Below are 12,366 nucleotides of genomic sequence, written 5' to 3'. Positions count from 1 at the left end.
GAGGTGTAGTTCTGTTTATTCATTATTCAACCTACATGGTTTAAACTATCTATTTCCATATCAGCTTCACCCCTAGCCCCTGTGCTAGCCCAGGCACCAGCAACTTCAGGTCTTTTCGGCAGTGTTGGCTGTTCCATACTTTTTATCCCATCCAACTGCCTGGTAAGCTGATTATGTCCTCCTCAATATCACAGATGTGTAGCTGTGGTCCCTTGCAGGGTATTTAAATCACTCTAGGTGGTGGTAACACTTTTGAGAAGACTGCTACCTCCAGTCATTCTGATCAATTTCTGAAATAGTAATGTGATAATGAGTGCCAGGCCCCTGTCTGACAAATCTCATCCTATCCTTGAGTCTAGCACAAATCATACCCATCCCTTGGCTCTCCCTTTGGGACCTGCATGAAGGTGAAGGACCAGACAGTATCACTTGACTGGTGTGTTCTATTTGAAGTGCTACGGAATTTGGTAGCCAGAAGTGTAAGCTCCCCAGCAATACCACCCATGTGCGTTAGTGGTTAGACTCTTCTGATCAGTCATTAAAAACTGGATAGCAAACTATGAAGGTGGATTTGACCAACTGGTTCCTACCTAGACACAGCCTTAATAACTCTGTTTTCCAAAAACTTTGTAAATATTATCTTGTTCATCCAAGTGGTTGGATTGAGCCTGCACTCCTCTTAATTCTAATTCCTTTTTGGCCCCGAACTTTTCAAGGTTTCTGTTATTCCTCTGTGATGGGGGGGAAAAAAAAAAACTGATGAAATTTTAGTAAAGAAAAGCAACCTAATAGCAGGATACTATAACATGTCTATTAATATGCTATACATTGTGATAGACTCTTGTTATAGTCTGGTGAATAAGACATAATCACTTCTTTTTTTTTTTATTTGACATAATCACTTCTGATAGTCTATTGGGTAAGATAGACAAGGAATAGATAAACAAACAAATACATAGTTAAAATTATTAAAAGTATGTGGGTAAAGCATATAAAATAGTCCCTGGAACATAGTTAATGTCCAGTAAGTGAAAGTATTCTTTTTGTTGATAATAGTTATTATATAAAAATTATATAATCATTATACATAAATAATATTATAATGTGTTATTATTATACAATATAGTGGATATTCTGGTTATCTATTATTGAATAACAATCACTTTAAAATTTAGTGACTTTAAAAAAAAACTAACACCATTTATTTCACTCATGAGTCAGCAATTTGGGTAGAGGTCAGTGGCATCAGTTGGGACATCTCAATTAGAAATTGGAAGATTCTCTTCTAGATGGCTCAGTCACATGGCTATCAAGCTGTGTTAGCATTTAGCTAGGCTGCTAGCTAGAGGCCCATGTTTCTCTCCGTATAGGTTTCATTGTGGCGCTGCTTGAGTTTCCTAACTGTATGGAGACTGGGTTCTAAGAGTATTTCAAGTGACAGAAATTAGAATCCATCCCTAACATCTTGGACCTGGAAACGAGCCATGTTACTTCCACCATTTTCTTTCAGTCAGGCAGTCACAGAGTCTGTCCAGTTCCAAGAGGAAAAGCTACAAAAGCTTCTTCTCAATCGGAGGAGGGGCAAAGAATTTGCAGCATCTTTAATCCAGCACACTGGGTTAAAAATGTAAGCGCTAAAATGTGTCCATTCTTTTTTACAGAATACGAGCTTATTTGACTATAGCATTTTTACACTTAAAAGCAATTTCTTTTTTCATTTTGGATCCTTGTATGAGATACATGGAATAGATGGTGTTGCCACCCCTACACAGGGAATTGAGACAGAGGGATTTTGACTTGCTTAAGGTAATAGTCATACTGTAGAAAACCTAGGGAGCTTTGTTTCCTTGCAAGCCCCAGAAGTTTCCCACAGTTTTGTCCGGCATGTGATAGGGCTTTGACTGGTCATACACACTGGCTTGTGGCTTTAAAAGAATATAGGTTTAGTGGTCATAGCAGTGCACCACTGGTACCCAAGTTTTATGATATCCAGCTGCAGAATGCATCATTTTGTCTCTGAGGCCTCACTTATTGAGATCATTGTTCAATTCTGCTGTACCATCTGTTGTCCGGGTCTTCCTAAGTGATTTTCTGGGCTGTCTTCCCCTTTCACTGGGAATGGAAAGAGTTGTCAAAAGCCCAATACATTCTTTACTGCATTGTAAAGCCATCAGGACTTAATTAGGGAAAAATTCTTCAGCAACAATTGATTTGTTCAACTATCATTCAATTTGTAGTACTCTCTTTTTATTAAAAAATGCTTGAAAGTTAATGGATGCCCAGCTTTGCATTTTTTTGAGTATGTCTCCATCTTTTTTACATTCTGTCCTCAGCAAGTTTTTAATAATTAGATTGTAGTTTGAAAACTACTTCTGGTTAGAATTTGTTTGAGACTTTCATTTGACTCTGATTCTTCTTAGATATCTGTAGATTCTGATAGCTAAGCTAAAAAGAGTTGATAAAACCTGGTAACTTAGAGTTTTCAGAAAGTGTTCTAAACCACTGCCCAGCAGCTAGGCCTTTGGAAAATTAACTCCACGTTTGACTCTAGCTCCTTTCCCCTGAATTTTTAGTCTCTTTTGTATGTAGAGAAAAGTTGCAACCATATGTTTCTGATTCATTTATAGCTAACATTTAGAGTTAGCTCATGAAGCTTTGTAAGAACATGTACTTTAAAGTGTTTGTAATGCATTTTAAGTCCTTTGTCTTCTTTAAACAAGGAAACAATTCTTTGTCAGACTTTACCTCAAAAATCAAAAATTGGTTTGTTTCAAGATGCTGGAACCACTAACAGCATTTAGGACATTGCCCCAAACTCTGCCTCTGTATTTGCCTCAGAATCAGTTCACAAAAGGGTACCTAGGTGGCTCCGTTGGTTGAGCATCCAGTTCTTGATTTGGCTCAAGCCATGATCTCAGGACCGTGAACCTGAGCCCCATGTTGGGCTCCACACTCACCAGAAAGTCTGCTTGAGGATTCTCTCTTCCTCTCCCTCTGCCCCTCCCACTGCTCTCCGTCTCTCTCAAACAAATAAATAAATCTTCTTTAAAAAAAAAAAAGAATCCGTTCCAATAAAGATTTGTAATCCTTTCATTGGATCATTGGACAGTGCTTGACCAGTTTGCAGTTGAGGATTCCCCAGGAACTATAGAACATTAGTTTACCTGGCTATACACCTATCTGGTTATTGCAAAATTTCAGAAGCTAGAAGAATAATGATTGCCCATGGAAAGAGGAGCACCTTTGTAAGGCCAAGAAAGAAATAGTCCATATGGAACAAATGTACATCACAATATAAAAGAAACAAAAAAAAAATAAAAAGTTTGAGAAACTGAATCACTAAAAGAGAGCCAGCAGAGAAGTGGTGAGAGTGGGGTGAGGAATGGATATTAGAACAGTGGTTCTAACCAGAATTAATAATCAGTCACTTAGATGGACACCTGTTTTACAAGTACAGATTCCTGGGTCTCAGGGTGGGTAAGTTTGGGCATCTGTATTTTTAAAAGCTCCTTAAGTGATTCTGATAATCAGCCTCGTTATTGGATATAATTTGTGAAGTCTTCAAACACATGTACGCATGCACACACACACACACACATGAATGCATAATTATCAAGGGGAAATTGAAGTCCAGTCTGGGCCACAACACTCTAATATCCCCTGAAACCTGACTCTGCTCAACCTCAGACTATAGGAATAGATCTTAGGTAAATCAGCAGCTTTACGTCTGTGTTCTTCTACGCGTATTTCTTCCACGAGGTCTCAAACCAGGACCTAGGTCGGAGAACAAAACAACACAGATAGCTGTAAGATTTGTAATTATGAAGAGGTGTTTCCCTGGCATTCATTTAGTCTTTTATTTCCAGCTCGCAACTTTGCCAAATACTTAACCTTGAAAGTCCCGTGTCCTCACTGGGGCATTGACAGATGCTTAAATCCTTTATATTAGGATTATATTATGTACTTGTTATTGTCATTTGGAATTGAGTCTGTGCCCTCAATGGAATTTATCCATTGCCCAAATGGAGTTGAATAAACAAGTTGATGGCTTCTCCAAGTTCAGGGAGTGAAGCAGAACCCTAAGATGTTAATGTTGTAATACCAAATTGTGTCCAGTTAGAATAGTGCCTTCCCAACATCTGCCTTGAGGAACACCTAGCACCAGGATTGATTGCTTATCTCAAATAATATTGGGGAACAGGTCCAGTTTGGTTTCAGCAATTAAATACCCCAGATAAAAACTCTTCTCATGGTTTTACTAGACTAGCATTTTCAACAGCCATTAATGAGCCAAGCACTATGCAATTTTATAAGTGAAGGGATTCAGGCTATCATTATGTATAAGCCCTCCCCAAATAACCTGCTCTAGTCAGAAGGCGTGATCTGAAAAAAGAAAGGATAATGTTTTGGAAAATGATGACATTCTGTAAATACAATCTGGCAGCAAAAGTTCTTGGAAAAACTAATACTCGAGTCAACATGCCTCACTCTATTGCTACATGAATCAGAAATTAATTTTTCCACAATCATTCTTACATTTCTGAACTGTGACATTGTTAACAGAGTCTGAACACTCAAAGGTACCTAGACTCTTAATACAATAAGCCAAAATGAATATAAATGGTTGAAGAGGGTAGTAAACTAGTTTTCTTGAAATTTTCTGGAAAATTGAGTTTACAGTGACTAGAATGTATGAGGCTGCCAAAGGGTATGGAGGTTGGGGGATGGGAGAGGTGGAATTATAATGACTTTCACATCCATAGGGGCATTTGTGTTCCCTGGGTAATAACAAACATTAAAAACTGAAAATACATATTGGCAAGGAAACATTATTGCTTTAGCTGTTTTGCATATAGCTTCTTTCATCACCTTTTTCATCTTTAAGGGGTGGTTCATGCTCTGAATCCGCTTCTGAAGTCCTTTCCAGGCCATCTCTCCTTTGTTTACTAACTTTCCAACTAAGTGTCAGAGAAGTGTAAAAACATCCAAGTCTCCTGCTTCAGAAAATACAGTGGCTATTGATATTGTTTGGCAAAACACCTTAATAGAGGTATTTTGGCTGTGAAAAGTTAAGCCTCAAATCAGGATCTAAAGGAAGGAAGCAAAATAAAGGAGTTGCCAAATTGCTCTTCGGTAAAAAGATGTGGAATGTTAGTGTGAGTGACCTGAAAGAGGAAATGAGGGACACAAAATCTGGAAGCATTGAACTTCAAGGAGATCAAAGAAGAGAGAGTAGTAAGACAACATGTTGGATATTGGGGCTGGTAGGGGTTAATGGGTAGGGCTTTTCAGAACAGCAATTTGATATTACATTTTAAATTTTGCTGCGCTGTCCAGTGCTAGAACATAAGCCCCATGAGGTACCACTGGACTTAAGTAGAGTCAGCCACACATAGCTCCTTATGTTGGTGATTGCTTGGTAAAAGAATTAGAAGGATATGGGGCTGCATTCCACATCAGGATCCACCTAGGCTCGTGAAAAGATTGTCATAGGAGATGGACTCTCTTGGTAGAGAGTCAGTATTCAGGTGAAGCAGAATCTAGAGGAGGAGGAAATTAATAGACAGCTAAGCCCCTGAGACTTCTCTACTCATGTCAGAGCTGCCCTGTATCTCATAGGCCCCACTAAGATAATCTCTCAGCTGGTGTTGCTGTTCTCCCTCTTGCCCTGTTACAGTCTATGCTCTATAACAGCAATTGGGGGAACTTTAAAAAATGTAAATTAGCAGGTGGTGAAATAAGAGTTTTCTAAAACATTCATTTTGACAACCACCTAGAGATGAGAGTACTACTGTGGGAGTCCAGTAGTCTAGAGGAAGAACTAGAGAAAAAAAAAAATCCAAGAATAGATGCATTGAGGATGGTAAGAAGAAAATGTAATGGAAAAGATAAAGTTTTACTTTATCCATGCTGCCCCTTCCCCAAAGCACCACAGTTTCGTGCCAACAGAAACTCCCGCAGCCTCTGATTTCTCCCACAGAGGAAAGTCAGAGCACAGTAAATGAATGCCCATATTCCCCAGCCAGGCAAGAGTCTGCTCAAGAGACCCACTTTTTTCTTGCCCCACTCAGAATACTTAAGTGATGGGCACTTCTAAAGGTAGGGAGACACAGGGAACAAAGCACCCAGGACTCAGAACTCATCAAAGGGCTACAGATATTACTAACCTGCTTTGTGGATGCCATTGGGAAGTTCCTCACAGCTGCTTGGGACTCAGCTCCTGAGGACCTCTCTCACTGGTTCACAGTCACCCCTTATTCTCTGCATGATTCACCCACCTCGCAAGGTTGTTTCCTCAAGTGCAACCCTGCAAACAGTAAGTGCAAGTCTTTATAGATCGTTCATGAGCACATACAGAAATCCAACTCTGCAGGATTGGGAGAAGACACAAAAACTTGAACAATTCAGGAAACTTCCCTTGGGAGGGTCTTAGTACAAGAATGGCTTTGCAGGATTGAAAGAAGACATATAAGTCTTAGGAATTTCCCCTCAAAGACAGAACAGAAGGTATGGACACTATAAAAACAAAGAAACAAATGAACTATAGGCCACTATCACTAATGAATATAGTTACAAAAATCCTCAACAAAATACCAGCAATTGGGGGAACTTTTAAAAATGTAATTTTCAGCATCACAGTAAATGGATTATATACCATGATCAACTGGGACTTATCCTTGGGATATAAAGATGGTTCAACATATGCACATTGATAAATGTAGTACACCATATTAATAGAATGAAGAAATCATGTAGTTATCTCAACAAGTACAGAGAAAGCATTTGTCACAATGCGGTATTCTTTCATGATAACTACTCTCAATGATTTAAATATAAAAGCAATGGGTGCCTGCGTGGTTCAGTGGGTTAAGCCGCTGCCTTCGGCACAGGTTGTGATCTCAGGGTCCTGGGATCAGGACCGCATCGGGCTCTTTGCTCAGCAGGGAGCCTGCTTCCCTTCCTCTCTCTCTGCCTGCCTCTCTGCCTACTTGTGATCTCTGTCTGTAAAATAAATAAATAAAATCTTTAAAAAATATATATAAAAGCAATGTCCTCAACATAATAAAGAAAATATACAACAGGCTCACTCCTGGCATCATAATCAACGGTGAAAAGCTGAAGGCTTTACCTCTAAGATCAAGAACAAGGTAACACTCAACTCAGAAGAGTGACCCACTCTTTTTTTTTTTTTTTTACATTAGTAATAAAACCCTTTTTACTTGATAGCCTGTTAAGTTGAACAGATAGGGAATTTTAAGATTAAACGGTTTCTGTGTATTCTTTTCAGAGAAGATCTGTATTTATTTATCTAATAAAAGTGTCGTATTTAATTATTTGAATAGATAGATACTTGTTAGTAATATCACCAAATCAAACTATACTTGAAATGTAGTTGAGGGAATTCTTTTTGATCCCTAGCCTCCAAATAATGAAACAAGATGGGATTGGGAGGGAGACAAACCATAAGTGACTCTTAATCTCACAAAACAAACTGAGGGTTGCTGGGGGGAGGGGGGTTGTGAGAAGGGGGATGGGGTTATGGACATTGGGGAGGGTATATGCTTTGGTGAGTGCTGATTCACAGACCTGTACCCCTGGGGATAAAAATACATGTTTATAAAAAATAAAAAATTTAAAAAAATAAATAAAATAAAATATTCAACATTATTAAGAGTGACCCACTCTTACCACCTCTACTCCACATGGTACTGGAAGACCAACCATAGCAATTAGTTAAGGGAGAAAAATAAAATAAAAGATATCCAAATTGAAAATGAAGTAAAATTTTCTCTTTGCAGAAAACCCTAAGGACTTCACCCAAAAAACTATTAGAACTAATGAATGAATTCAGAAAAGTTGCAGGATACAAAAACAACACATAAAAGTCAGTGGCATTTCTGTACACCAACAACAGACTACCCAAAAAAGAATTAAGAAAACAATTCCTTTTATAATAGCATCAAAAAAATAAAATACTGGGCGCCTGGGTGGCTCAGTGGGTTAAGCCGCTGCCTTCGGCTCAGGTCATGATCTCAGGGTCCTGGGATCGAGTCCCGCATCGGGTTCTCTGCTCTGCGGGGAGCCTGCTTCCTCCTCTCTCTCTCTCTGCCTGCCTCTCTGCCTACTTGTGATCTCTCTGTGTCAAATGAATAAATAAAATCTTTAAAAATAAAATAAAATAAAATAAAATACTTAGGAATAATTTAATCAAGGAAGTGAAAGATCTGTACACTGGAAACTATAAAATGTTGAGGAAAGAAACAGGAAAAAAAGCCCACAAATAAATAGAAAGATATCCCGTGTTCATGGATCAGAAGAGTTAATATTGTGGTGAAGTTAATATTGTGAAGATCTACCCAAAGCAATCTCTATCAAAATTCCAGTGATGTTTTTTCTGAAATAGAAAACAAACAAACAAACAATCCTGGAATTCATATGGAACTACAAAAGATCCTGAATAGCTGGAGCAATCTTGCTCAACTAATCTTCAACAAAAGCACTAAGAATATGCAATGGGCAAGGGATAGTCTCTAATAAATGGTGCCAAAAAATGGATATCCACATGCAAAAGAATGAAACTGGACCCTTATCTTACACCATACAGAAAAAAATCAACTCAAAATGGATTAAAGAATTAAAGGTAAGACCTGAAACTATAAAACTCCTGAAGAAAACAGAGGGAAAATTTCCTTACCAGTACTTGACAACAAGCATCTTGGCAGTGATTTATTATTTTTTTATTTTTTATTTTTTTGGCATTTTACACTGAAAGCACAGGAAATGAAAGCAAAAATAAAGAAGTGGGACTATGTCAAACTAAAAAGTCTGCACAGCAAAGGAAACGATCAACAAAATGCAAAAAAAAAAAAAAATTCTTCAGAATGGGAGAAAATATTTGCATACCATGTATCTAACAAGGCATTAATACCCCAAATACAGTGCAATATAAACTCACTATAGAACTCATATAACTCAATAGCAAAACCAATAAATAACCTAATTTTTTTAAATGGGCAAAAAGCCTGACTAGATATTTTTGCAAAGAAGACATTCAGATGACCAACAGGTGTATGTAAATGTGTTCAACATCGCTAATCATCAGGGAAATACAAATTAAAACCGCAGTGAGATATCACCTCACACCCATTAGGCTGGCTGCTATCAAAAAGTGAAAAGGTAACAAATGTTGGTAAGGATGCAGAGAAAAGGGAACCTTTATACACTGCAGATGAGACTGTAAAAAGATACAGCTATTATGGAAAATACTATCTATGTTCCTTTAAAAAATTAAGAATTGAACTTCTCTTGGTCCAGCAATCTCATTCATGGGTTTGTATCCAAAAGAAATGAAATTGGTATCTCTGGGAGGTATCTGCATGCCCCTGTTGATTAAAGCATTACTGGCAGTAGCCAAGATATGGAAACAATCTGAATGTCTGTCTAAGGATGAACGGACAAAGAAAACGTGGTGTATATTACACAATGGAATAGTATTCAGCCTTAAAAAAGAAGGAAATATTGCCATTTGAGATGATGTGGATGGACCTTGAGGGGATTATGCTAAGTAAACTGACCACAAAAAGACAAATACTACATGTTCTCAATTATATGTGAAATCTAAAAATGTTGAACTTAGAGTAACAGAGAGTAGAATGATGGTATTGCAGGGCTGGGAGCTGGGAGACACGGGGAGATGCTGATAAAAATATACAAACTTCCCATTATAAGAGGAATATGTTATTTAAACCTAGTATAAATCATGGTAAGTATAGTTAATAATAATCTATTATATACTTGAAATTTACTAAGAGAGTAGAGCTCAAGTGTCCCTAACACAGACAGAAATAAATCGTAGCTGTGTCAGGTGAGGTGATGGATATGTGAGTTAGCCAATCACAATAATAAATTCACAATGTATACATATATCAAAAACATATACAAGATTTTCATTTGTCAATCATACCTCAATAAAGCTGGTGAAGTACTATAACTCAGATCATGATGATTTCCCATCCTTTTTAGAATAAAGTCCAAATTCTCTGCTTTGGTCAAAATGACCCCATGTGCCCTGGCTCATGGCTGCCCCTCTGGCCTTGTCTCTTATACCCTCCACATCCCTCCTGATTGGCCCACACTGGCCTCCTTGTCACTTGTCCAACATGTGAAGGCCCATACTATCTCAGGGTTATATACATTGTTATGTCCCCTCTGCCTGCTATGCTCTCTGTCCAGATTCTGGCATAGCTGGTTCCCAAATATCTTCAAGATCTTAGCTTTTATGTCGCCCATGTATGATCCTTCTTTGACCATGCTTCTTCCTCAAACCCTGACTTCCTCTTCCTTATCCTGCTTCATTTTTCTTCATCGCACTTTTCATCGCCTTCAGTTTTTATTTATTTGTATACTTCTTATCTGCCTCTCTGTGCTTGGCAGCCTCAATGATCCCTGTCTTCTGGTTTATGCTCTTATGCAAATTCCTACCATCTTGACTTTCAGCTGGAGCTGGACCTAGTAATTTCTTTCTAATGACTATAATTCAGCAAAAGTGATGGGATTAGGTTCCAAAAGGACTGTGACTTCCATTGTGCCTTCTCTTACCCTCTCTCCCTCACTGTCTGTCGACAGCCAGCAAGGACCTAGACCTATAAACTGCCACATGAATGAGCCTGGAACCACATTGTCTTCCAGCTGGGCCTTGAGAAGGCTACAAGCTCCAGCTGACGCTTTGTAGCTTTATGACCTTGAGTCAGAGGCCCCCAGCTAATCCATACCCTGAGTCAGGCCCCCAGCTAACCCTTAGAAACTATGAACTGATACATGAGTGTTGTTCAGAGTTACTAAGTTTGGGGGTAATGGGGGTAATTTCTTACACCACAATTGGTAACTAACAGCTCCAGTGGCATGTAAGCTTGATGGGGGAAGGGACTTACTCTGGCTTGTTTGGCACTCTCTCTCAGGGAGGTAGAATGCTGGGCACCCAGAGACATTCAATAAACTTTGGGCTAAAATGACTAATGAATATTGGGATGGTGTGGAGGACACTAGTTTTCTCAAAATAAATGGGATGGAAACCTGAGCCAATGTTGATATTTAAAGCTAAAGCAGTTTGCAAGGTCAAAGGTGACTGCAGAGTTCTCAGGAGTGCTGCAGTAACAGACATTCTGGTAATACTAGGCTCAGAGTAGTAATCTCTTGATGAAAATTATCAATGCTGGTCTGTGTTGCTTAGTAAAACTTCAGAGTGCCTGGACAATCTCAAGCACAGGGTTGGGGGCAGAGGGTGGGAAACATTACTTGGTCACTGTGTGCATTTGGAAGAATGAGTCAAACCTCCCACACTTTCCTCATCTCTAATGACCTCATAGTGCTGTTGGTAATATGTAGAATACAGTACATAGTGGGCTATGGCTTGTTCTCAATAAATGGTGGTCTCTTTCTCCTCAGGGAGCTTATTATATGAGGAGATAAGATTCACACGTAAGAAAGATAACTAACATGGGGTGTAATGTTTGTAATGTTATGTTAAGTACCTGGTATTTTTGAGGCAGGAGTTATAATGAAATAATTATTTTCTGTTTCTTCCTTCTGTAGTGTGAGGTCTTGGGTATATATTTTTGTCACTTGGGAATACCATCAGAAAACTCCTCAATTTTTCCTCATTAATGCTAGAAAAAAAAAAAAAAAACCTGCTGAAAAGGATGAAGAAATCCCAACTTTGCTGGTGAAGACCTACAAAAATGTAGTAGAGAGAAATGACAAAAGTTGAACAGATTTACTCCCACTGCTGATTACATAAAAGTGGTAATTTCTGTGGTTGGAGGAAAAGTCACTGTTCTTAGAGTCTAGCACCCATTTCCAGGAAAGACAGAGCAAGATTTCTCAATCCATACCTTCACAGGAACAATCACATTGAAAATAATTATTTCATCCTAATGGTTTACTCTAGATTGTGTGAGGAATTCCTTGGGATTCTAAGGAAATGAATAGTAATAACAATAATAATAAGGATTTTTTTCCTTTTGCTATGTACTGATTAATATTCACATTATGAGCAGCTCTGTGGAAGGTGAGGGCAAAGAGTAGATGTGAAATCATTTCAGAAATTTCCAGCCTTCCAAAAGAAATTTTACTTTTAAAGGAAAATAACAGTGTAATGGGAACCACATTGAAGTTAGCACAACCAATATATGGGGAAAAGGTGACCATGGCTGTCTACACATATAGGCAGGTCATTCAGGGTGGTTCAAAAATTCCATTTTCCATAGTGGTCTGTGTGTGTCCACGTGATAATAAATGGCCCAAGCATGGCTTCTGAGGTGTTGGCACGACCAGTGAGTGCCAGATGGAATGTGGTGAAAGTTCTGA

The 12,366-nt window shown here is 38.5% G+C and overlaps 1 long non-coding RNA gene across 1 annotated transcript; it reads right to left on the bottom strand.

Moving 5' to 3' along the window:
• Positions 1–3,345: 3,345 nt before the first annotated feature.
• LOC116596537 lies at positions 3,346–11,715 on the bottom strand. Its single transcript, XR_004288165.1, has 3 exons — positions 11,532–11,715; positions 6,168–6,307; positions 3,346–3,774 (listed from the first exon to the last, which is right to left on the bottom strand). It is a non-coding gene; the product is annotated as an uncharacterized LOC116596537 (long non-coding RNA).
• Positions 11,716–12,366: the final 651 nt, after the last annotated feature.

The sequence above is a fragment of the Mustela erminea genome, chromosome 7 (genome assembly GCF_009829155.1).
Source record: "Mustela erminea isolate mMusErm1 chromosome 7, mMusErm1.Pri, whole genome shotgun sequence".
NCBI classification, from domain to species: domain Eukaryota; kingdom Metazoa; phylum Chordata; class Mammalia; order Carnivora; family Mustelidae; genus Mustela; species Mustela erminea.
This window is presented reverse-complemented; position numbering and strand designations above follow the sequence as displayed.